Source organism: Corapipo altera, unplaced genomic scaffold (genome assembly GCF_003945725.1).
Source record: "Corapipo altera isolate COAL_440 unplaced genomic scaffold, ASM394572v1 79, whole genome shotgun sequence".
In the NCBI taxonomy this organism is placed as follows: domain Eukaryota; kingdom Metazoa; phylum Chordata; class Aves; order Passeriformes; family Pipridae; genus Corapipo; species Corapipo altera.
Window position 1 is genome coordinate 477,376 of NW_020884927.1, and position 26,908 is coordinate 504,283.

Here is a 26,908-nt window from a genome sequence, read left to right on the forward strand (position 1 = left end):
AATACAGCTGTAAATGCTTTCTGCTTCATTTGGGTAAAGAGCTCCAGATAGGACTAAATATAAAGAGAATTTAAATGCTCTACTTCATTAAAAAAGTTGTTTCCCATTCTCTTTCTTCCCAAAAATACAGGGCTGCCAGCAGAGAGAGCAAAAGAAGGCTTTAAATTTACATCAGTGTCATGCTAACCCATCACTCCCCGCCCATGGCTGGTGGTAGCAAGCCAGCAACTTATGTTTCAGAGGTTCAGAGAGGTGGGGAGGTGAAGGCAGAGGATGGGATGCCCAACATCAGAGCCCAGGGTCAGGGCATGTCCATCTCTTTACCTCTATGATCCCTTTCAGGTCGCTGTAGACAGCAACAAGGTTCCCCCCAAGGTGAGCCTCCTTTTCTCCAGGATAAACATTCCCAGCTCCCTCAGCCACAAGACTGGTGCTCCAGACCATTCCCCAGCTCCACTGCCATTCTCTGGACACACTCCAGCATCTCAGTGTCTTTCCTGTAGTCAGAGGCCCAAAACTGAACACAGGATTTGAGGTACAGGAATGAAGTGCTACCTCAGCCCACAGCCATAAGCCTTCCTGGCTTGTTTTCCCTTCTGGATCCCTCTCCAAGCCACCCAGCAGCCTAACAGGCTCCCTGGTATCTCACTGAGGCCAAGGGAGGAGGAGGATCTGGCAAAGTCACTGAGAGCAACCCCATTTCATGCAAAATCTGAACCAATTTCTTCACTAGAAGTAAAGGGTCACTGCAGCCCAAGGAGACACCTCAACAAATCTTGGGAGTCTTGAGCCTTACAAATCCCACTGGACCAGGGTGTCAGGTTGTGCTCTGCTCTTACTTGATACCAGCAAAGTGAGGGGAAGCTTTCATCTCTGCCAAATCCAATTTTAACCCAGGAGGTTCACAGGGATTACCCAGAACCAGATCATTTCAGTAGGGCTGTGGCAGAGCGGGGTGGGATGGGTGATAGGCAGTGGGATTACAGCTGACTGCAGGATAAACAGAGTTCACTTAACTCAGAAAATAACCACCTACTGCAATTTTGCTAAATTTTAAACTGCAACTTCTTACCCCCCAGAGATTCAAGCGGAATTGGTGGGAATTAGTTCCACGTAAGATTCATAGAAATAACTGAAGTCAATCCAGCCTTCCATCTGAGTGGAGGAGCCAGGAGCAAAGTGATATTCATGGCTCTGTGTCTTACCTCCAACCCAGGGGTTTGGCCAACCAGCTGCTTCTCATAAACCAGGCAAACCAGAGGGACCTGGATCCCACAACACTTTGGATAGCAAGAATGAGCCACAACAGCCTCATGTCAGAGACTTCCCTTCCTTTTCTCCTCCTCTGAGCATGAAGACCATCACTCTGCCAGCAGAACTTAAGGTATTTTAAGAAGGTATTAAATGGCACCATCTCAATGTCCAAGGCATAGGGACAACCCTGATGGGCACGGGCAGGACAGGGAACTTCCCACCCATCATCTCACCCCGTGTGGGGTGCTGATTCACATGTAGCCAGAGGGGGTCCTTGACCAGCCTGGCACCAGCACATTATCCAGCTGGAATCTCACCACCCATTAAGCCACAACCTTCCCTTGCACCTACCACCATTTTTAAATAGCTGGCAGCGGGTGTGAACAATTGCTACCCAAAATCTGGATGAAGGACTATGTGATATAATTATCACCTTAATGGCATTTCAAGACTATCACCACCGGCTGGAAGTAAAAACTTCAGCTGAGTGAGTTTAATAAGCATATCTAATGTAATATTTGCAGGGAAGGGCAGGGTGGCTTTAGGAAGGATTACGGTAGCTTTGCAGCTTTGCGTAGCTTTACGTGGGATATTTCACATGCAACAGATAAAGCAGGATGAGCCCGTGACAGCTGAAAAGCCAGATAGCAGCAGCAGGCTGCAATGCCACCTCCCCTCCCTGTTAAGCAGGAGATTACATGCTCACCTCGTGCTCAGAGACTGGGAAGCACTGGATCCGTGCCCTGGTTACCTCCACAATGGTGGCAACCAGCAGGGTCCCCACCCTGGTGGTCATGGCTCATCATTTCCCAGATGGACAGCTGAGTCCCGCTGAAGGTATCACACCAGTGCATCCTTCTCCACCAGCCCACAGTGAGCTCCAGACCTGCAGATCCAATCTCCTTGGAGATGCTCCCACATCCTCACTCACTCTTTGTGTGGGAACAAGTCCCAGAGGCAATTTAGGACTGGGTTAACTGAGCTCAGGGGAGCCCAGCTCCAGCTGCACCAGCACTACGTGGCACAGCGAGTCCGTATTCCTTCTCTCCACCTGGTGCTTTCCCCAGCCCAGGAGCCTTCACCGGCTTTGATCCAATGGCTTGGATCCCCAGAAGCAACCAGGAACCTCCAGGCTTGTGCTTCCCTCCAGGGTGAATTAATGCCAAGGGAGCAGCAGGCAAGGAGCCACCAAGGATTTTCAGCTGGTCCTGCTGGTTAATGGACCCACAGGGACGGAAATCACAAGGAAGGCGAGCAATTGCACCACAGCTCAAGGGATACAGTGCACATGTCCAGCCCCTGAAACTCCCTGCCACAAGGCACCAGGAATTTAAGTGGGGTTTTTTTCAGATTTAGTGACCTTTTCAAGCCCAATAGATATCCAAAATTATTCTTTACGAAGGACCAAACAACAGACCAGAGCTTTGCAAGTCTTGAATTCCAGTGTGATCATCCAGTGCAGAAGGTGCCTGTCAGCACCTCAGAGCCCAGACTGCCCTGGGGCCAGCCAGGCCTTAGGTAATGTCCTACATAAAGCTCCTACCTCCACGTGCTGCTCTGGTGAGCCCCAAGGAAATACTGCCTGGTTGCCTTGAGATGCATCAGGTTTTGCTCAGCTGTGAACCACTGGGTCACCTTGTTGTTAATTAATGCTCCGCTGAAATTATGTTTGGGGGCTACTAAAGTTTATTGGGTAGAAAATTATTTCAAATACAGAGAGCAGGCAGTAAAGACTGGAAATATGTTTTCAAGTATAAAGCTAATTGCTACAGGGATTCCCTCTGGGACCCATTTGGAGCCCTTGCTTTTTTATTTCCTTCCTCCACTAACGACCCGGCCAAGGTTTGTAAAACAGCAAATGCACAAGTGGTGCTGGTGGTGTGATGCCCTGCACGGTGACAGCCAGCACAGGGTGGGTTCTGTGATGTCTCCACGGTGGTGGCAGCGACCACCAGAGTGGTACTCAGCCACGTGCCCTGTCACAGCAGACCAGGGTAGCCTGGCAATCGTGGAATCATGGAATCATTAAGGTTGGAAAAGAGCTGTAAGATCATAGAATCCAACCATTAACCCGGCACTGCCAAGCCCACCACTAAACCATGTCCCCAAGTGCCACACCTACACGTTTCTCGAACGCTTCCAAGAATGGTGATTCACCATATCCCCCTTCCAGGGCTTAACCACTCTTTCAGTGAACAAATTTTCCCCAATATTCAATCTAAATCTCCCCTGGTGCAACTTGAGGATGTCTATTCTTGTCCTGCCCCTTGTTACCACAGTGGTGGCCATTCTGAATCTCAGCTGTGGGGCTGCTCATCATCCTTCTGCTCCCTAGATTACCTCAATGAGCCAGAGGAGAAGCCCACGCCACCTGGCTTGGGTGTTTCTGGAGAGGAACATCCCAGAGACCCCAAAGTACCTGTTTTTCCAAGGAAAGACGCCCTGCCTGAGGGTGACATCCTGCAGGTCTCCAGCCATCCCAGTAGGAAGGAGTCCTCATTTCCAGGAAGGTCTCAACTTCTCACAGGCAGGGCCACTTAACTGAGGAACAAAAGTAAAAATGCAGAAACTTTGCAGCCGAGCTGCAATCGGATCAGGAATGGCCAAGGGGGGTTACCTTGCAGAGCATCTCATGAGGGTGCTGAGAGGCAGGGGCTCCTCTCTGTGATGCCTGGTTCCCAAAATCAGCAGCCAAGCCCCCTCTGACCTGCCCTGGGCAGGGATGCCACATGCTGCTGCCCAGGGAGGCGTTCACACACGCTTAAGTGCTTTTCTGGACCACAGCCCAAGTGAACTGAGGGGGTTTAGCGACACAGATGGCATTTTCTTTCTTTCCTTTTTTTGTTTGTTTTTTTTTTTTAGTTTCCCTGGTGGTGCCCTCTGAGATGTAAATAACTGCACAGCAGTGACCTGGACAGGTGCCTGATCAGGACACACAGAGTTTTATTCACAAAACCATCCTTGCTTCCCACTCAATTTGGTGATGGGTGGACACACTGAACTGCCTCACTTCCTATGTCCAGCCACCTCCTTGCTCTATTTAACTTTGCTTCCTAGAGGAAGCATCTCTCCCTGTAATTGTTCTTACCAGTCCCTCTGAGGCACACAAGGTTCCAACAAAAACCAGACATCAAAATCCTGCTCCTGGTTTCATCTGGGAGGGTCTTGATGGCAGCAAGGCCACCAAGGAACCTAGAGCTCTGCTCACCCATCACCTTGGGACTGTCGTGGCTCCGTGCGAGGCAGGGCAGGTTGGAATCACTCAGAAATTGGGATTTGCTGGTGCTCCCTCTTCTCCCAGGGAAGTAGCTGCCCTGGGAGTGTGATGTCAGCCAGCAATGCTGGGAAGATGATGTTCCATCTCCCACCAAGTTGGCCAGCAAAGAGAAATTCAAATGGTGCTATACTGCTCAAAACCACCCACACTCTAGAATTTCCCCTTCCATAAAATACCAACAGAAAAAAACCAATTCACAGCCAAAAATAACCCCATTAAAAAAAAAAAAAGCCATTTGTAGTGAAGGAGGCCACTGTGTCCAGAGACCATGGCCAAGCTCTGGCTGTGTCCAGTCATTCCTGACTCAATCCCTGCCATAACTGGAAGACAAAACCAAATCATTTCATCACCACTGGATCTTATTTCATTTTCTACTCCCATGACTGCCCTTCTTGCCTGGACCACAAGCTTTTGAGGCAGGAACTGGTTCTCCCTAAGAGAATCTCCCAGCGCTGGCACAGCCAGCCTTGACTCAGGTTGTCCTGTGCAGAGCCAGGAGTTGGACTCGATGATCCTTGTGATTCCTTTCCAACTCAGGATATTCTCTGATTCTATGAGTCGGTGGCAGGGACGCTTCTGTCATTAGCAGCCGAGTGAGGGACCATGAACACTTGAAAGCAAAGCCCAGCTCCAAGACATCTTCATCTGCTGCAGCCCGTGTAAGGCAGAGCTGTGCCCAACAGGCCTCAGCTCACCATGCAATTAGTGCGGGGTCACACAGCTTTCCTTTAACCGTGCCCTGAGCGTGGAGCTGGTGGTTTACAGGCTCCCAGAGACCGCAGTTCAAACAGCTTGGTCTCTGCCTTGGCAGCAGGAGTACGGCAGCTCCAGCGCTGCAGAAACAACCCTCTTTGAAATGCAGATCCTGCCCCGCTTTGTTCCCGCGTCTTTGTAGGTGCCGGATTTACAACGCCCTCGCATCTTGATCACTGGCCTTACACCAAGGCCCCCTGCACCGTTCGTGTGTGATGAGCTCTTGTTAGTGTTCAGGACCACACAAACCCCAGGAGCCTTTTACCTCCTTCAGTTGCTCTTGACTGATGCCCGGGCAGGGGTGCAAAGCCCGGGGTCAGCAGCAGCCGGACGGATCACAGGATGCTTTTCAAGTTCAAGTCCTCGGTTAAGAAAGCTGCTGGAGGAGCAGCTGTTCACATGTCTGTCCTGGTGCCAGTGTGGGGGAGATCACGAGTAAGAGCAAATTACTGCTCACGCACCAGCAGCGTGAGACATCAGTCCCCCTCCAGGCACGGGCAACCCCTGCACAGCGGGAAACCACAGCCAGGGAGCTTGAGATGGAGATGGATTTGGGATCCCCGTGATGCTGAGGCTCATCTCCCCCCAACACAGGTGTCTGCCCTAGCCTGTCTCCCCCGTCCTCGACCAGCAAGCTCAAGCTGCCAAGGGGAATGTGGCTCACAGTCTGCTGGCAGACGCTCCATCCTTTTCAATTACGTGCAGTCCAATTCCCATCACGAGGAGGAGAGCCAGGAGGAAATGCCACCGAAGTCAGAGGAGTCGTGCTGCACAGTCTGGAGTGAGCAGGAGGAGCTTTCTAAGCCTGGCCTACACACACCATCCGGGCCTCTTGCACCTGCCCTGTGTCGGCTCAACCCTCATTTAAATTTATGGCATCCGTTCCCAAACTAGTGGGACGTGTTTATAATTAATAAGAGGGATGGGGGGAGATGAGTCCTTTTTTCTTCTTTAAAGCCGAACATCAGACACTGTTCCAGCCTCTGCTCCCTGTGATGCAAAGCCTGCTCAAAAACCTGGTCCCCAGCTGCCAGCCTACAAGCCAAACCGCAGGGCCTTGACCCCAGCAAACATCCCCCACTATAACACACAGCACTAATTTAAGCTTTTCCCAGGCTAAAGCCTTAATGATTCATGGGCTTGGAGCCCTCAGCCTGACTTAGCCCACTCACAAAAGTGGGCACCAGCACTGACACCCTCTGGGGTGCAGCCAACAGACCCCAGAACTTTGGCAGCCACCAGGGAATGGATGCCACAGGGCTGTTCCTGCTGGCCCAGCTCTCAGATGAGAGGGGCAGAAGGGCAGAACAGGACATCCAGGAGCTGCCCAGAGTCTCCATCCCAGTGCTTCTGATAGACCTGGAGACACAGCCATGCCTCAGGCTGCAGGGCCAGCCCAAGGGAAGTCCAAAAGCCACCACTGTAACATAGCATAGGAAGCAAACAAGGAAGATTAGCAGCTCTGTGAATTTCCTAGAGCCTCATGACTGCAGAGGAATTATTTCACAAAACTGTAAGATCTGAGGAAGCCTCCAGGCACCAGAAGGAAGCCAAATAAAGCTCTGTGCTCCCTGTTGGTTGACTAAGGAAATTGCTCCCTGTCCCCAGATGTGGCCACTCTCCACTACCTCAGAGAGAGACAGGGCCACCACCAAACACAGGTGCCAAATTAGGCACCAAGGGAGAAGAGGATTCCTCCCTGGACCCTGCAGAGGAGAGCAGACACCCTGAAGCGAGGGATTAACATAAGCCAAAGACAGCCAAAGACAAACAAAGATCAATCCAGTCTCGCTTCAACACATCAGATACACAAGGACTCTCCCCTCTGGAAAGCCTCAGAGTGAATAATCCTTCCCATGAATATTGAGAGCTATCTTGAAACAGTGGCTGTCCCTTCCCACCCACCAGCCCTTTTGAGGGCCACTCCGGAAGGATCTCTTTCAAGCCTCAGAAATTGCTTCTAAAACCCCATCTAAATTTATTTATGACCAGCTTACCACACAGGGATACATCTCTCCCAACCAGAGTCCTCACAAAAGCCAGCACATTAACAACTGGATGTTTTTTAAACCCTACCAGGGGTAACACTTAATTCCACTTACTATAGAAAGTCCAGGCTGGAGCCAAAGGATTTACCCTGTCCTGGGGGGGGAGAACCTTTAATAGGATCCCCAGCCCTTTCCTTCCTCTCGAGAGGAGCAGAGAGAGGGACTGACAACACCTCAAAGCCTACTCCAATGCCCAAAAAACACGTATTTATAGACTTTGTGGCTGAAAAACGGCATCAATTTTTATTTCACCTCTGCAAAGGCTATTTTGGGTTTGTCTGCCATGGAGACCAAGCCAGCAGAACCTGTCCCTTCCCCTGTGCAGAGGTGGATACCAAGCAAGGAGGAACAAACCCATCCAGCCACCTGGGGTGGGAGGAGGTCCCTGCTGCCTGCAATAAGACATGACTGCCTTTCCAGCCCGTGCTGCAGGAGCTGAGGACATTCTTCAAACTCCTCCCTGCTCTCTAAGCAATTCCTACCTCCCATTTCACCCCAGAAAGGACCATTAAACTTCTGAGGCCTTTTGGAAGCCTAAATAAAGAGTCAGACACTATCAAGAGATTTGCAGCGGCGGAGGGAAACACTATTCATCTCCAGGAATAGGTGCTGAGGGGATGGAAAACCAATGTCAAGCCTCTGGGACCTCCTGGATATACATGGAGTGCCAGTGTGGCCAGGGACCTGGCCTCCAGAAGAACACTGTAGCACACCTGGACCATCTTTCATAAGGACACAGGAATTCAGAGGGTCCTTCCACCCCAGTAAAAGTTTGGGATCTAGATGCTCAGTGATAGGGTTGAAACAATTTCCTTGATCTTTTATTACCCTGGTAAATAATTTATTGGGACAGGCATTTTAAAAAAATCCCATAAAAGACCCATAAAACATATTTATCACACAAAAAAGAAAGCCTGCTCCTTGGCTGCAACCAACAAGCTGAAAACTTGTTTGTATACTTCACTGCACATAAACTAACCAATGCCTTGTGACAGCTTTAAGCTTTTTAACAGCTCTCTCCCTGTTGCTTTTTATTTCCATTTTTCCCTCTCTAACTTCAGAAGGTAAAAAAATAACCCACCACAACAGCAAAGGCTTCTGCATTTGGACAGATATTGACAATCAGGAACTGCACCCCCCTCCCCCCTGTTTTCCTGACGCCTGGGAACTTTAAAAAATGATGCTTCTTTTGGCTGAAAAACACAACTCAGAGCTGTAGTTATTTGTAGCACGTTGGGACATGGGGGTTGGCAGCTGTACAGGCATCAACTCACCTCTTTGTGCCTCGGTTTACCCCCTGAGATCAGGAGCACCCACATCGTGCTTCTGTCATCTTTTACTGGCAGAGGGCAGGGTCCTTTTTCTTGGTCCAAGCCTTCAATAAATGGAGAATCCAAAGAAAGGGCTGGGGAATGCTTTCCCACTCAAAACATGCACAAGCCACAGGCACCAAAGCTTTTTGGCACTCCCTTGGACACCAGAGGTTCCAGTCGGATGAAGCCTGGCCAGCAGGATGAGAGCTCAGCCTGCTGCCAAAGTACAAAACCAGAACCCAAACCACATTTACTGCTGCAGGCAGGATTCCTGGTGCCAGGCAGTCACACAGATCCAAAGGCAGCCCTTCCACATCCCCTGCACTGTGCCCACAAACCCAGACCTCATCGGGGACAGCTTTGCCCAGAGAAATGCCAACAAACACGGGTGACCTGGCACGGGCCAACTGACCTGGGGATGGGCTGAGGTGGGCTTCTCCTCTTCCCAGGAGCAAGGGGAGGTGTGGGAGCAGCAGTGAGGCTGGATCAGGCTGGATCAAGCCTGGAGATCCCACACACACTCTTCCAAGCACTAGGAGGAGGGAGAGCACAGCCCTCCCACGCTGGGTCAGCAGAGCTGGCCATCAGGGCTGCCAAGGCGCACAGACACCCAGGCGTGCACAGAGCCTGCTCCAGATGGCATCTGGCAGAGGGAGCCAGGAGCAGTCTGGGTCACAGTGCTCCCAGGCACCTCCATAAACTCTCATCCCAGTCCTGGTTCCAACACTGCAGTGATGTAATCCCATTAAATGCCTTTCCAGGACTCAGTCAACGCTCCAGTTGTGCTCCCCTCCTCCCTCAGCTTCCCAAAGCCCACACCAGGCACTTGAGCTACAGCTGCTTTCGTACCTGTGTGAGCCAAAACCCTCCTGTCCACAGTGGCTGGTTCTCCATACGGCTGCTCTCTGCCTCCTTCACATTCTCCTCAGGGAGATCAGAAGTTCAGAGCAAATTTGAGCCACCAGAGTGGCCATGTGATGAAGAACAAGCTATGAGAAGAAGGTCAGTGGTCAAAGGAAGCTGGGGCTGGGCTCTCTGCATGCTGGGCATCACTTCTGTCCAGCTCCAGTGTAAACCAGTCTCCCAAGCAGGTTAAAGCCCAGCAGAGCATCAGGTCTTCTGTGCTCGTGGAGGCTGGGAAGGACAGTGTGGCTGCAGGGGACAGAGAGAGTCTTTTCTATCAGATCCCGAGTGTGGTCACTTCTCTCCCACACTTCACCCCCTTCCTGACATCTCCCCTCTCCCCAGTCCTGTAGCCACCTTCCCCTAATGCCAGCAAGGCCACTGGTCTGAACAACCCCTGTGCCCACCCTCCCACACCGCTCAGCACAGGTTCCAGCAGGACACACCATCCTGGGTGGAGGCCAGCAAAGATCTATCACCCATAGCAGCACCACATGGCCACCAGGCTTCCCTCCTTCTCCTCATGGGAGCTTCACCATCACCATCAGTGGAAGGAAGCAAAATGGACACCGTGAGCTGCAGTACAGATTAGACCTCTGCAAGTCTTCCTGGGATGGAGATACAGCTGTGGACCTGAAAGGGTCCTTCTGGCCAGGGAATAGCCCATGGAACAGCCTCTTCTGGGACTCCAGGCTCAACCCTGGGGCCTTTCCCACCTTCACCAAGTCCCACAGCTCCTTTGGCTGCTGCTTCTGAACTGATGAGCACATTAGCAGTAAAGACCATTTGCAGATTTAAAAGTCAAACCCTGCCACAGGAAATTAAAAGATAATGCAAGGAATTATTTAAAAAAATTAATCTTTATTACTCTCCACTCCCAAGCTGCTAATAAAAAAAATGTGTTCCTTGTGCAGTCTCTATAAAAACAGGTTATAAAGCAGAGGAAGAGAGGAAGGCAGATGCTTTAAAAAGGTATCTTTCATCCCTCTGCCCTGTGTGCAGTAACCATCCATCTGCACCTGTGTGCCAGTTCACAGCAGTTGCCAACCCAACCAGCCCTGGGTAAAAACCCTGCAAGGTAATTATTCCCCATTTCCATCTGGTCCCCCTTGTCCTCCTTGTTTTACATCTCCAGGAGATCAGCAATCCCAGGTCCAGAGAGCAGCCTAGAAGGTGGTTTAATGGCACACCCTCCTCGCTCCAGGTATCTCCGAGCCCTGTATAAACCAGGATGAATTACAGCTCATTACAGAAAGGGCAGGCACTTGGGAAGTAAACAACACAGCTATTACAGATGCCAGCAATAGCTCCACAACACTGGAGCAGGGCTGATACATGCAGGAAACCATGCCTGAGACAGAGGTCAAGGATGCTCTGCAGCTCTCAGAAGCCAGTGAAGAGGCTGAGAGGGAGGTGGCAATTGCAAGAGTTTCTTCAGAAGATGCTCCTCTCTAGGGCTGTGCTCAAGAAGGAAGCTCAGTCTTTGGTTTTCTAGCTAGTGCTTGAGCCCATGAAGCCAGAAACAGGGCTGGAAAACCACTTTTGTGTCATGACATTCAGCCAGGCTTTGGTAGGTCTGAGAGCCACCACAGCTGAGCAAGAGCACATGAGACAGATGAAGTAGCAAGAGGCACTGAACCCACCAGCTGTGTCCACGCTCCAGAGGAAGGAACAGCCACAAGCACAAACCCACATCCCATCACCCTCTGGCCAGCCTAGAAGTGCCTGGCCTTGGCCTGCCCAGGAGGAGCCCCATCACCAGTGCTCCTGCCAAACTGGTGCCCCTGGGTCTGGCAGAAACACCTGGCCAGGCCAGGAAGGAGCAGAGAGGACTTCACAGAAGGAGAAACGAGGGACCAGAAGCTGCTGCATCCCACCACCAGCCCAGTATGAATGATGATCCCTTTAGGTGCTCCATGCCCAGATCTGGGGAGAAGGAGCCAGTCCCAGTCTCAGCAATCCCCAGAACATGCCCTGATGGCCTCAGGGAAGCTGTGAAGTCCAACCTCTTCGACCCCAGATGAGCAGTACAGGCACCAAAACCACACCCACCCCGCCCCCTGGCAGCACACAGCGGGTTTACTGGGACAGGTAGCTCCACACCTTCTCCTCATCGGGGATTAAAGGAGTATTTGGCCTTTCCTGACTCCAGGAGGGGGAAACACATCTGGAAATGAAGCACCGGCGAGGAACAGGTGCTAGGGGTGGAGGAAGGAGAAAGGCAGAAACACAAGCAGGCTCAAACATGAGGAGGAAGAACCCTCCTGTGAGGGAATGTGCCGGCAGCACTGCTGTCCGGGACACCTGCGGTCCCCAGCAGGGACAGGAGCAGAGGGGGACCTGCCATACAGAGAGGCAGGAGGTGGCTTTTGAGGGGAGGTTGACTATGATTGATGGTGCTGTGCTGTGTTCTCACTGATGTAGAAAATTAGAGAGAGACGGCTTCAGATCCGGGCCCATCCGAGACACTTGTGTCCATCTCCTGAACACAGCTCCTCTCCTGGGAGCTCTGCCTCTGGCTTGTAAGCTCATTATTCAAAGTGCTGAACTGGGAAAAGCAATGCTATTTTATTCTTACTTTTTTCCCCCCACAACTACTTTGATTGTATTATTCTCGAGAACACATAATGTTCTGATTTCCTTGCTCAGCTACTTGAGGGAAAGTTTATTTGAGCCTCCTTGACTAGGCAAAAGTAGCCCTTCACTTTTTTGTTTCTCTCTTCAAACAAGGCAGGGAAGAGTCTCTAGAAAAGGTAGGAGCCTTTTTTTCAGATGGAAATAGCTTCTTAAACAACAGTGAGTCATGCTCCACACCGGGATGGATCTGATAGCTGGTAACCACAGTGAGCAGTGCTGTTCTGCTAATGGAGTCTTGTGCTATTGTCCTCCTGGCAGGATAGTCCCTTCTTGCCTTACTCCCCCTGTGCCATTTAACCAGTTCCTGGTTTATTGTGGCTGCTTTTGTCCCTCCACTGCATCTCTGCTAGATGACAGAGGAGTTTTGAAATGGTCTTGGTCTAGATCACCACAGACAGGCTGCTGGGTCTTCAGGAGGTGTGTCACACCAAGATCAGGACACTACTGGGCCCTTGCCTTCAAACATCGCTGTCCTCAGTAGCAGGCAACCAGTTTCTTCCCAGCCAGGCACAGCTTGCACCCCTTTAGTCCCAAGGTTTCCAAGCTGGTCTAGGAATGGTAGAGAAACCTCTGTGACTGTTGCCCAAAGAATTCCAAACAGGCCCTACAGTCCTACTGTAGCCAATCACCTTCCACACACACCCCAGAAGCTCCCAGGTACCTCACCAGTGCAGGGAGCAGCACAGGCTCTTCCACTTGTCTAGAGGAGACTGATGAAGAGGCTGGATGTAGGAATGCTCACCTCTGGAAAGGGCAGGGAAATAGTTCATTTTCCTTCACAAGTCCAAACTCAGGCCCTGGTTTCTCCTGACAGGTCTCCAGCTTGGGGCAAAAGGACAGGTTTCTTTTTTCAGCTCTTGGGTATCTCAAGGGTGGATTCAAAATTTCCCTGCTTTGAAGCCTGCCACCAAACACGGATGTCCAGGCTCCTGAACTGGGAAGCTCCTCCCAAAAAGACAGCAGCTAAACCCAACCCTGCTAGGCTCCTTTGTTGAAAGGACATCGGTGCCACCAGCTGCAGCCCCTGCCAGCGCTCTGAGCATCCCCTGGGTCACAACACAAGAGGGCTGGCAACAAGCAGCTAGGCCCAAACTCAAGCCAAAGCCTGAAGCACTCGGGAAATCCCTAGAGGAAGGACAGCTTGGAACAAAGCATCCTCTCCCTCCCTCCCACGTCCACCAGAGACTGAACCTAGCTACTGTTACCAATTTGCCCAGTGGTGGTTAATCATCTGCCCTCTGAAAATCCCTTCTGGGGGTGCAGAACAAATCCGCACACATCTCCCCTTCTCCATCTGCTAATGGCTTCCCTCCACCCAGGCTGAGCCTCCCCCAGCCTGAGCTAATGGTAGGAAATTAGCATTAGAATGATAGTTTGCTATTAGCAGTGCCTCAGCTCCCTTCTACGCTCCGGGAACAGCAAATGACAGGCTCCGATTTCCCCGCTGCGATGCAGGGGAGAGAGAACAACGGCAGCCAGAAGCGCTGAAGATACTCAAGGAAAGTTTTAGGCTCATCTTTCCCAGCCCAGCAGCCCTTTCGCTTCGCCATCCCCGTCGTGCTCATCCACCGCACAGGCAATCCTACAAACAGATGGCACCTGGGCAGGAAAGCAGACAAATTGGCTCCCACCTGCAGGAGCACTAAGAGCTTTCAAAGCAGACGAGCACTCGCTCGCCAAGAGCCCCGTGGTGTGGAGATGCCGGAGGAATCTGCCGTCGCTCGCCTCCCTCCCTCCTCGCTGCTCCACGGCTCCGGCTCCATCCTCGCCCCGGTTGCAGGCAGGCAGCTGGCTCCTCCCGGGAGCTGGTGGCAGGAGGGGACGGTCGCTGTGTCCCGAATCAGGCGCCTGGAAGAGGCAATTCAAGCTGAGCATCAACGGAGCGATGCTTTTGTGTCAGCACAACGCTCTGGTTTGGAGGGCTCACAGATAGCCTGGAGCGAGAGGGTTTTCTTGGGTCCCCACTGAACATCCATCTGCTTGTCAAAAAAACCAGCTCAGCTCAAGCTGCCTGCTCTCTCCTCCTGCCAAAGAGGGGGTCTGCCCACCCAGAAAGTTCCCCTCCTTGACCAGATAGCTGTGGCAAGAGCATGGAGACACTCATTTCATTTTCTACCTGCCTGCTCCTCTGAGCCCACCTGGCTGAAAGCTTCTCTGCACATCAAGGCCAGGGAAGCAGCTCGTGTACCTCACTGCAGAAAGCCAAGAGGCAGGAAAAGAGCTCAGCAAATTCCTGGCTGTCAGGGCAGGCTGTCATCTCTCTTTGGGTACCTGAGTGACCCTGCAGAGTTCCACAACTCAGAGATGGTGAATTCCTCCTTGCAGAGCCCCAGAGCTCTGGTCACCTGCAGCAGGGGAAGGCTGAGACGTGCAGGAGCACTTGGGTGCTTTCAGTGCATCTTACATGGAGTCACGCACAACATCTCTGAAAAACTCCAATCAAAATTACATTTTAAGCCCCCTGGGTAAGGTCAAACCGGTGACCAGTGACAGGACTCAAGGGAACAGCATGAAGCTCTGTCAGGGGAGGTTTAGGTTGGATATTAGGAAAAGGTTCTTCACTCAGAGGGTGGTCATGCACTGAACAGGCCCCCAGAGTAGAGGTCACAGCTCCAAGCCTGACAGAGTTCAAAAAGTGTTTGGACAACACTCTCAAGGACAGGGTAGAATTGCTGGGGTGTCCTGTGCAGGTCTAAGAGTTGGACTTAATGATCCTTGGGTCCCTTCCAACTCAGGATATTCAATGATTATATGAAACCATCCCCTCCCCTCTACCTGGATCAGTAAGAAAAGGCAAGTGCCCTCCAGCCCCAGCCTGCCAATTGCATTGTAACAGCGGCCTAGGAGGTGGGATGCAAAAGGGAGGGGAAAAAGGATGGTAGTAAAAAGCAGGATAAAACAGTTTCCCCCTTCTCCAGCACTGCCATCAGCAGCTGAGACGTGGGAGCGAGGAGAGGGCTGGTCTGATGTTGGATGGCAGAGAACTGATCCTTGGTAAAGGCAGAACAGGAGCAGAAGGAAGCACTGCTCCCAAAGGCGATTCTCACACCTCCTCGGGATAAGAAAAACAACCATCAGAGGCAGCAGGAGCTCTTCTCCCTGCACGTTTGGAATTCATCTCCAGCCTGTCAGGGGGGCCACGGTCCAACCGCGCATTTGTATATTCACTGAGCCGTACCCCCGGCTCGGCACACTCCTGACAGATGCAGATGGGAAAGCCATTTTTCATAAGGTGAGGAGAAAAGGGAAAAAAAAAAATTAAAATAACAAAGAAAGGCTCGGGCACCAGCTGGAAAAGACACAACAGGTTCAGGGCTAAGAGAGAACCAGGGTCAGATTAAACTCTTGGATCTTTAAGGGCACTAAGAGGCTGGTCCCCTGCCTGTTTTCTAGGGTGGCCTGGCAGCAGCAGCAACAACCTTCATCCTCTCCTCCATAACCAGCTAGAAAATGGAAGCTGGACCCAGAACAACACTAAGCTTTGTTGAACCGGCCCTTGGGGACAGAAGCTGGCAGAGGGGCTGCCAGAGAGGGTGGGCACAGGCACACTCCTGCAAGATCAGCTGCTGTTCAGAGGAGGTGAGAGACAGCCTGTGGGGGACATTACCCTTTAACATGTGTAAGTCTGCCCCTCAGACTCTGACCTAGCTCAGATCTGGCCCCTGAAGAGCACAAATGGTCTCTGAAGGGACATCCCTGGCAAAGCTGACGATGATATAAGTGTGCCAGCATGGCAGAGGAGCACTCTGAGCAGTGCTGCCATGATGGCAAACATGGCAGATTCCAATGGCCCCAATTTCTCTCAGACAGTGACAAGGGGTTTCCCTTTGTCCCGGGTCACCACGCAGCCAAGAGGCATCAGTGACACAGAGCTGCTTACCAAGATAGCAGGAAAAGTGAAGCTCAGCACAGAATGTGTTGTCCCCTGAGCAGCATGTGTGCGTGGCCCACTCAGCACAGAGAGCCAGAGGTCCTTGACATAAGCCAAGGGGAAGGGAAAGGAAGAATTACCCTCACAGAGGGAAAGATTTCACCTCTGCCAGTGACATTCTGCTGTTGTCACCGCCAGGCATAACATCACCCTCTTGATGTGAAATCTAAGTTGACAGTGATACAGGAAAGGAGCAGAGAGGGCAGCAAACTCTGTCCAGCCCTCTTTGTAACCCCAAATCTCCCCTGGCTCCCAGCCTCTGCACGGAGCAGAGCCACTACCTCATTACCAGGTTACTAAGAAAGTAGATCTTCCTTTTCCAGAGTCATAGAATAATATTTTCTTGCAGTTATCCATCATTCTTGGCAACTCCAGGGAGGATTTCATCTTGGTCTCCGTTATATCCTCATTGTTTCTGAAATGAGAAACATAAGGGCTGACACCTCCTTTGCAAAACAGCACATGCAGCTGTAAGTCACCAAAGCTTGAGGAGCTTCTGGTGCCAAAGTCCATGTGTCTTCAAACTGACTGGAGGTGTATGGAGCCTGTGGCATTTCTAGATGATATTCCTTCTCTCTGTCCCAAGAAAAGGCAAGCACAGAGCTGGGCAGCAAGGCTCGGAGAAGGTTACTGCCGAGACCTGGCAGAAATGTCATCCAGCAACACATTTCAAGAAAGATTCATTCCCAAGCAGCCTGGCTCCATAATAAAAGTGTCAGAGCAGCTGACTTGCCTCCCCCCAATCTCATTGCCTCCAGATTTATCCTGTCTCAGGTCTCTCTCCCTCCATAAGCCAGCACGTGCCTTTCCTTTCAATAGGCTGGCACTGAAACTCAGCCAGCTGAGATTGTAGGAGAAAAGGGAATACAAGCCAGGTGAAGGCATTGTCTGGGGGGGGAAATGCTCAGGAGCCAGGTTTTCCTCTCATTTTGGCTGCACTCAGTTCTGAAAGGGAGAAGGGTGATATGAGAAGTACCTTAATGTGAGAATGCTCCAAAACCAGAAGCCACATTTGATTTGGCGTTCCAACCCAATTCCCTGGCTGCCAGGCTGTGCTGCCTCCCTGTCAGGAAGCTTAAATCCCATTCCCGATAAAACCCATCCCAGAAGGTGTGAATATCTCTGAGCCTTCACCCTCCCAGCCAGGGAGCCCCTTCTCAGAGGGCTGTGCACACGGTGGGCATGCAGGAAGAGGAGAGATGAGGCTCCCTGGGAGTCTCTCAGAAAACTGAGAACCTGCTTACCTTCACCACAGAGATGTGCTGTTAATGCAGCACCACAGGCAGCCCCCGAGAGAGAGAACGGTCTGCAGGGAGTTAAAAACAAAACAAAAAAAAAAAAGAGAAAGAGATATTAATGGTCCTTTGCAAACAGCTAAAAATACCCAGAACAGCCAGAGTTTCTGCTGGATTTTTTTTTTTTGTTTCTTTTCTCCCCCCACCTCCCGCCCAAAGGAATGTGCCACACAAATTAAAACGATTTCCCTCCAACCTGCAAGACAGGACCAGGCAAGGCATCCTTCAGCTGTGAGTGAAAGAGATGGAGCCTGCCTTTGTCAGGAGCACGCCAGCCCCAGGGAGGTGAGGTGGTGGGGGACGGCAGATGTGGCTGCAGGGATCCTGCTGGCTAATTCCCAGTAACCAGGACAGACAGGTCTGTGCCAGGCATCCAGCTGGGGTCCAGGGGGTGTTTCTTCAACACAAAGGAGACATCAATAGCAAAAGTGAACCCTGGGTACCTCAACTGCTCTGGGGGGATGCAAAATAAGAGCAAATGCCTGCAACAGCAGGCTGTGGAACAGCTTTCCATGGAGCAGAGAAAGCCTCCACTACCACTAAGGCAGTCCTGTTAAAATTGCAAAACGTATTGCAGGAGGCAGAGACCATGATATCTCCTGGATCTATGGACCTTATCCCCTAAGGACATCATTTTCTGGCCCATGCCAGGGTATCCATTCTGGTATGTGGTCCAGCACCCATTTCTCCCTTTTAACTGAGAGCCACTTTGCTTCCAGCAGTGAGTGCTCACAGGCAGGGAAAAAAACCCAAAACAAAGCCACCCCCACCAGGCTCTAAAAGCACTGCTTTGCTGTGTCACAGCTGTTCCTCACATCTGGATGCAGACAGCACTTAAAGACTTGCAGCTGGCACCAGATCCTCCATTAGCATCTCCCTGTCCTGTTAACGCCAGGCAGGCGAGAGGTCTGGCAGCTGAGGTGAAGGGCCACTCCATCTCCGTCAGCTTCTCCTCCACTAATGAAAATGTTTCTCCAGCGTGTCCTCGGGAAGGTTTCCTTCAGCTCTGGCCCCCGTGTGATTGAAGGCTAATCTCTGTTACTCTTGGCTGAATGGCAGCCCACGAGGAAGGTGATGTATTGTATTTCCCTTCAACTCGACACTTAGTGGTGCTGGGCAAAAAGAAGAAAAAGCACCACATGTTTTGAAATTGTAAGTGAACTCCTCCCAAAATGCTGAGAGAGGGCAGGGCAGGAACAGGGGCCTCACAGACTGGGACTAGAGTGCACCCCTATAAATCCAACCTCATTTTGAAGGGCCACTTGTTGTGCCAGCATCCTCCCTCCCAGAGCCAGTCCAGCTGATGGCAGTGGCCACAGGTGGCAACATGTCCTGCCTCCACCCTATGGGACAAGACTGGCCTCCAGTGAGCTCCCCAACATCAGTCTGGTCAGCACAGGGGCCTGGGAAAGAGGCCAAGGTCTGGAGTGCAGATGGTTTGGGAGGAGAATGTGAGGGCTCAGCACTCACAGGTTCCTCTGGCTGGCTCTAAACCAGTCACTGAAGCCTCAAAATGTAAAGTTTTCCAATCTGTGGTGTTAACTTCCTTTTAAAATGCTTGGAGACCTCCTGAAAAAAAAATGGAGAGAAAAAATTAGGGTTACAATCCTCTTGCTGCTGTGCTGCTCACTCTCAAGGAGACACCCAGCTCCAAGACACACTTTCTCCTCTGTTCCACAGCTCTGCAGACACACTCCAGACCATCCCCACCAACTGCTGCTCCCCTGCTGTTGCTGCCCTCACTGGAACAACCCAATTGCTCATCACGGTCCTCTTCATCTGCAAAGCTTTGCAGCTCTTCTTCTCTTTTTTTTGCCCCTACAAAACACCACCAGCATTTGTTGAGGACACACAAATACAACAGACTCTTCTGTTTGCTTTCTCTTCTTACCACGGACCACACAAAATGCATCCTCCAACAGCCAAACCTGGAGGAGGATAAGAAGGAGAAATTAAGAAAACAAACAGGAGGAAAAAAGGAAAACACTTTTAATTACTGGCAATTAGTTCTACTTGATGCTCACCCACTGTGCCCCGTGCCCCAGACACAAATCACTCTGGCAGGTGGGCATGCAGGGTGGCACAGCACGTACCTGCACATGCAGCACACAAGGTGAGCGCACAAGCTGTTTGGTAAAGGCATTCCAACCTATTTGTTCACCCCCTTGGGCACAAACGGCTCCAGCCTTTTTGAGGGTCTCCTATAGCCCAGCTAAATCCGGGATGGTGCTTTGCTCTGCTTCCATGAGCTGTAGCCCAAGCCCTGGGGCAGAGCCAAAGGCATTTGCCTGGAGCAGAAGTCCAGATTACCTGAGGCATGTCCATCCTCATTTCCAGACCCACCTGCCCAGGTTTTCTGGCTGGTTTCTCTTCCCAGGAGGGATGCCAGCTACAGAGAGCCCCATGGGCTGCCTGCTGACGCAGCTGCAGACGGCGCAGCTCCCACAGAGAGCTCCAGCCTTCCCCTCCACGGGAGGACACGCTCTGCTCCCAGCCAGGGGGAAGGCGGAGGCACCCAGCACGCTGCCGCAGTGGAGGAGGCACTCAGCCAGCCACTAATGCTTCCTACTGTCTCGGAGCAAAGGGATGAATTAGCTTTTATTAGCTCTTACCAAGAGCACATCACTCCTGCCCTTTCCTCCTCGCACAAGGCTCACGCACGGGCTCAGCTGTGCTGCAAGTGAAGCAGAACCAACTCACCTCAGTGCCGGCGGCCCCAAACTCCTCCTGGGTCTTGTATAAATCTTATAAATCTTACATCTCAGACAAGCTGGGAGTTAGGATCGAGCAATGCTCCTAAAGGTGCTGCAGGTGCTGCCCATAAGTACTTTAAAAAAAAGACGGATGCTTGGCTTTGACATCCAGATCTCTCAGGTGGCACCAAGCACAGCACGAAGAAGGGCATGGGCTCCACACCAGCAAAGCCACAGCACTGTCCTCACTGCTGACACCCAAATTCAGGGCTGCTGTTTGGGGGGGTGGTCTGTGGTTTTCCGTGCCCCTGACTCCCAGCACCCAGCCAGCAGCACGGCTGAGGGATGGTGCTGCTCCAGAGAACTCTCTCCAGAGGCGCTCTGGGGCTTGTTAGCGGGGTGATAAAGGGGATGAATGGCCTCAGAGAAACGCTCTGTCTCCTGCTGTGGCATTCATTATCCTTTAGCCAGGCAATTCTTCACACCAGCCACGAGCTCTGGGCTGGCTCGTTTATCCTCCTCAGGGGCTGTTTCCCACAAGAGACCACGCTCTGCACTTGCTGGTCACCCCAGGCAGCTCGAATGTGCCTGAGGAACCCACAGCATGGCAGTGGAGGCTGAGCACTCCTCCTCCTGGGTAATCTCTGAGCTCATCACCTTCCTCCCACACAACCAGCTTGCTTTCCCAAACACACAATTCCGTGATCTGAGCCACAGCTGCCCCCCACCCCAGATCTGCAGGAAACAGAGCTGGGTACATTTTCAGCCTAGTTTCCTAAGAAGTGCAAAGCATATGCAATCCTGCTGCATCAGTCTGTCCTCTGCCCACTCCCCAGCAACTTCTGACACTGCAAACAGATTTCAACCTGATGTGACAGAGAAACAGAGGTCTTGGAGACAGTCAGAGTCTATAAATTTCATGGGAATAGACTATCAGAGGAGAGACATCATTAGCACCTTCCAAACTGTAGTGTATCATCCCTTATTAGACATCAGACAATCTGCGTGGGAGAGAGAGAGGCTATAAATATCCCGGGAAGGGGAGATGCTCCATTCAGCACAAACAGCTTACTAGACACCAGAGACTCCAAACCCAAACTGTACATCTGCAGGAGATGAGATCTCATGGATCCCACTGCACACAGTACTAGCTGGAGAAGGTTTCAAGCCTTTTTAGCTCATAGGAAAGCCAGCCAGTCAATAAGCCATGTTAGCCCTTGGAAAGCCCTTGAAAATGGAATATGTGCCCTTCCCTTGCCTTTCCTCTAGTGGCCAAGCCAAAGTCCTGCTGCATTTCCAACTTTAATTGCTGTCCCACACTTACGGTTGAGCTCAGCTGCTGCCTAAAGTGGAAGGGACACGCCCGGCTCCAAGGAGAAGCACTGATGGGCAGACCAGCTTCCTTTTCCCCACAACCCTCCCATTGCCTCTCTGCCACACTGACAGAGATTTCACCTTCCAGCATGATGTTTCATCCACAGGCTGCTGCCAGCAAATGCCAGGAAGGCAGCCCAGAGCCCGAGCAGCCGCCCGGTGAGCTCTGAGCAGGATCACTTACATGTCAAGCTACCCATTAGCAGGTTGACTGATTAGTGGCACTTGCTGTGAGTGAGAAGGAGCCTGTTCCTCCATACACAAGTCCTTGCTGTCCACCAGACCCACACACCAGCTCCCATATGGATCTGCAAGCTATCCTTTCTCAGCAGGACAGAGGCAGCCACAGAGACCCTTCCTCTTCCTCTTAAAGGCTGAAGGGGACACAACAGCCTCTTGGTTCTCCTTTGAAGTCAATTAAAGTTCACATATCTCACAGTGTGATACAACCTTTGGAGAACAACACCAAGAAGCCACTGACTAGGCTTGCTGGCTGGCCTTCCTTGCTCAGCCCCTTCCAGTGACCTAATTAGGAGACCCTCATTAGGCTGTTCCAGGGTGGAATCCAGAGTTGCTTTTGCCAGGAACTCCTGTCACTCTTCACTGCTCTCTGATATGGGGAAGTTTAAGGGCAAGCGTAGGGTACCTGGCAAGGCAGCAAAGGTGACCAGAGCTTGCTGAGGCTGAGCTCAGCATTTCAGGGTTGTCTGACCCTGCTGCAGGAAAGCCAAACCCTATATGCAATATGTGGACAGAGCAGGGATCTGTGCTCATTTAGGATCTGCACTGACCCAGTCGTTATCTGTTCACAGCGTCATTTCCAGCCTCAGGCCTTCCAAAGCCCTGGAAGTAACTGAGAAGAGAGAAACAGCCTTTTTCTCTTCAGCTCACACGTGGTGACACTGGCCCAGCTGGCCAGACTCATTTTGGGACTTGACTGATTCACCCAGCAAAGGTCAAGTCCCAGGAGGTGCCATCAGCCTGGTATCGCTTGTACCTGCGGGGCCTCGGCTCCACAAAAGGACAATTCAAACATGCCCTACAGCACATCCCTTATTCCAAAGAAAAAAAAAAAGGATTTACACTCCAGGGGTGCTTGACTCCCTGCTCTGCCCAACAAAAGGAGTGATGGGAACTGAATCCAAGCTTATGTTCACTAAAATAAAAGGAAAAAAAAAAAGAAAGAAAATCCAGAAATCCAGTCACTCCATCCTAATTGTTCTGATCCAGCCTTTCACAATGTGGTATTGAGCTAAAGGGCCGCACCTGAAAGTGTGCCAAGAGCGGCATGAAATGTTAATGTTGCAATTAAAACAATATGAATATTGCAGCACCGCTCTGCTGCTCCCCATCCACTGAACAATTCTCATTCAATGGAAGTCAAGTTACATTTCAGGAAATAATGAGGTCTACTAATTAAGTCTGGCCTAGGAAGACAGCAGTCTTAAAAGGAAGAAAAAAATATTCAGATCTCCCCAAAATGTGTACATTTGCTGCTTATTACCTGCAAAGGGGAGTCATTAACGCTGCTCAATGCCAGGATCACAGGTCAGTGCCATTGTCTTATTGCACACATCTAGAGGAAATTTTCTATTTAATGCTAAAACTCATAAGTCAGGACCTGCCTTGCCCCCAAGAGCCGAGCTGGGAATGCTGGGCTGACACGTCCCATACTCTGAATGCAGGAAGCAGGTACCTGACAGTGAATGCCAATCCCAGGCTGGGCTGAGGAGAGGCAGGCTGGGGCTCTGAGGGGCTGAAGGCAGCAGATCACATTCAGCTGACACAGGACTGATCCCAGACTGTACACAGGGAAGGGATTTTTCCTCCCAAGCCATCCAGACAACTGAGTGACAGTGACACTGGCTTAAGCTGGTGGAAGCCACAGGGAAAGTGACCACTGGGTCAATCCTGGAAGGATAAAGACTAGTCAGGATCATCACTGATGTTTTAAATTTTTAACTTTAAAAAGAGGCAACAGAGAAAGCCCCCCTTCCTGCCCCCTGCATCCATCAGCTGCTGTCCGAGACACAAGCCCACGTTGCAATAACAGAACAGCCTGGAAATCAGAAACATCAGGTCCAGGGGTCCCAAAGGAAACTGATATCAACACACTGCACCCATAGCTTCCCTGTCTTCTTGTCTTCCATCACCTTCCCAAATCTCTTTACCCATGACAGTGGTTGGGGCTGCCTCTGTGTCTCCAGTGTTCTCCCCAGCCCAGATATCTGCAGGGGCAGGGAGGGTCCCTCAGCAGGAGTATTTCATGGGAAGAGCAGAAGGTTGGGAACAGGCCCACCATGTCATCCTGCTGATTTGGCTGCCTTTTCTATTTCTCAGAGTTTCAGGAACACACAAGAACTACTCATCCTCCAGGCCTCAGCTAGCCATCAGACTCAATCTTACTCACCAGCGTGAAGTTGTCTAGGGGACACAGAGCAGTGTGAAGAGAAGGCTATATCAATTCAAACCTCTCCAAACCCTTCCCTAACTTACTTCCCAAAAATCCAGCAGAAAATTCATCCAATGGAGGGGTGAGGGAGGGCACGGGAGTCCTGGTTCATTCCCTGCCCACTGCTGACACTCCAAACTTCAGCCTGTTTTTAATACAGACAACCCTCCTGGTAAGATCCAGACAGAGACTGAGCCACACTGACCAAACCCGGCAACGCAAAGAGCCCAATCAGGGAGAGCTCAAACCACCAGGAAAGAAACACTGCATTTGAAAAGAGGAGAAAAATCCAGATTAAAAGATCAGAAAGGACCTTCCAGGTCCCTGGATTGCCCTAAGGGACTTAGATATCACCTCTAAATCCATCTGTTAGAAATAAACCTATTTGGTCACCAAGGCACACCCAGGGGATGCCCCTGCCCTGTCCCCACCACCAGCAGCTCACTGTGGGTGGGTGGGTGGGTGGTCTCCTCCCTCCAGCCCACTTCTCACTCCATTGCCAGATGAACCAGCACTTGCAGCCACCAAGTGTCTGTTCTGCAATAAAGAGCAATAAACATGCCAGAGTAATTAATGTCTTAACAACTTATTACAATCCTCAGATAATTAATCACAAAAGCTAAACATGCTGTCTCACCCTCCTAATGTGTTAATGCTCTAATTATTATGCCTCAATTAAGGGAAAGTCAGCGCTCCTTGCTTAGAAGTGCATGTTTAATAAGGGTGCTTGAATGCAGGCAAGTCAGAATGGGAAGCGAGGAAGGGATGGGGGTTAAGGAAGAGGACATCATTTTTAATGAGGTTTCATGGGTGGCTCGAGGCAAGGAATTGACAGCTCCTATCTGGGATCTCACACAAGACTGCACGTGGACCTGGGGGCCATCTGCGGTGGCTCTGTGGCTTCCCACTGGACTATTTATAGGAAAACCAGCACGTGGGACACAGAGGAGGCAGGGACTGGAGATGAGCAGTTACACCATGGATCTGGCCAGCACTAGACAGCAGAGGTGGCAGCTGGAAGAGCAGTCACTACAGGAGGGGTGTTCTCTTCTCTCCAGCCCCTGGTGTGCTCTCTTCCCAGTCACACCAGCACTTGCCACCACTCCTGTCCCCCGTGAAGCATCCCTGCTGCCAGAGCTTCTCCAGCCAGCCCTGTTTCCATGATGGCCCCTTGCTAGTCCTGCTATCTCTGGGACATCCCACAGAGATGATAATAACGGCCCTCAAAAACCAGGATTACTCTTGGGATGTGACATATCAGCTCATCTGATTTCAGCCATTGCCTGGGGGTTTCCCACAGCTCCTTGTTGCCTGAGGGAACAGAAAGCTGTGTCTCAAAGAGCACACCATTAAACAGGCTTGGTTTAAAAGTGGGAGAACTGCTTGTGGTGGTTATTGCCACTGAATCTGCCTTCCTGGTGGCTGGCTCTGAACCTTGCTGGATGCTAGGAAACCTCAGAAAGGGGTTCTTGGTTGTAAGGAGCTTGAGGAGACCCTAACAATGAATGTAGGGCCCAGACCCCTCACCAGGGGGTCCCTGCTGCACTCAAGGCAGCTCTGCCCCCATGTGACTCTTGTTCTTCAGAAAGACTTGTGGTGCAAAGAGCAGTCAAGGCAAAGATGGCATCACCATCATCCTACTCATCCCACCCTGAGGAAGCAGTGACTGTCAAAGCAGCAGGCACGGGAAGCTGGGACCAAGATAACCAGGCTCCAGATCTTGGCACCATACAAGAAGCAGCAACAAAAGAATGGCTGGAGCCCAGGTCTCCCAGACAAAGCCTATAAAAACTTCTATTTTTTCAATAAAAAGCTTTTGAAAGAACTCCCCCGCTCAAGTGGGTCTTCACACAGAAGAAAACTCTCACTGAATCAGCCTGGTTTCTGTTCCACCCAAGACAAATGAATCACCAGAAGCATTTCTAGCCTAGGTTTGACTGGAAAACGATTGCATTTCCTTAAGAAATAACACACTGTGTAGGTTTGGATGGTTCCCTCTGAGGAATAAGGGAGAGGGAATAAGAAACAAAACAAAGTAAAGCAACCTGGAGGGGACATGAATTTTAAAACCCATGAACAGTTTTAGTTTTCAAATAATCCAAAGGAAAAAAAAAAGTGTTTCACATAGTCACAGAAAAATAATTCTGTTACCTTGATTCTTTGGTGAAGTCTCATGAAAAAGAAAAGAAAGTTCCCCACCTCTGAGGCACCAACCTGACAGCAGCTTGACTGGTGAAAAGGGGCTGATGCCTCCCTGTAGAGGCAGCCTGTAGATTCTCACAGGGATGAGGGCTCAAAAAGAAGAGCTTTTTGAGCTCTTGGCCTCCCTCCATGCTGCTTCCCATTCCAGCATCAGTCTTGACCTGCCCAGACTCTCCTCCACCTCTTTGATGAAGATGACTTCAGATACCCAGCTCCAGCTCTCTGCACTGGGCTGGAGGCATCACAGCTCCTCATCTCAGCAGCTTCACTTTGTTCTGTGATGAGCTGCTGCGTGGAGATCCCACAAAAATCCAACCCACCCTGCAAAACCTGACCATTCAGGACAGAGCCATCAAAATCATTGTGAAATCTGAGCAAACACAGCCTCATCAGGGAGATATATAAGGGATATGATGCTTCTTGAGGAATCAAAGGATCTTCCTGCTGTGGTTTTCCCTGACTGGTGGACTGGGAAGTTTTCTATGGATATTGGCATCTATGTTGTTCATCTGTGCTGAAGATGGCTGTGCTCAGAGATGAGACTGTTACCTTCTTTCTTTCCAAACATAATATCCAGTTCTCTCAGGTACTGCAAGGAAATGGCTGACTGCTTTTGAAAATATGGGCCATTGCTTCACTTCTGGGGCTAGAAATTTTGGCTTGGTTATACTGGATTTGACCTATTCCAAAGTGTCAAGTCAACTGAACATCCAGTGCCAGGAGTTCTGGAAAAGTTGACTGGCTTTTGTTAGTATGCTGTGGGGTTGGAAAAAGCT

The 26,908-nt window shown here is 51.0% G+C and overlaps 1 long non-coding RNA gene across 3 annotated transcripts in view; it reads right to left on the bottom strand.

The window, feature by feature from the left end:
• Positions 1-19,014: 19,014 nt before the first annotated feature.
• The window catches only part of LOC113954363, a 39,264-nt gene continuing 31,370 nt past the window's right edge, over positions 19,015-26,908 (bottom strand). For 2 of the 3 annotated variants that reach the window (XR_003530179.1, XR_003530180.1), the window contains 2 exons: positions 19,303-19,339; positions 19,015-19,229 (listed from right to left, as the gene is read on the bottom strand). This is a non-coding gene — a long non-coding RNA (uncharacterized LOC113954363). The remainder of the gene's footprint in view (positions 19,230-19,302; positions 19,340-26,908) is intronic. The other variant, XR_003530181.1, reaches the window with a different exon arrangement.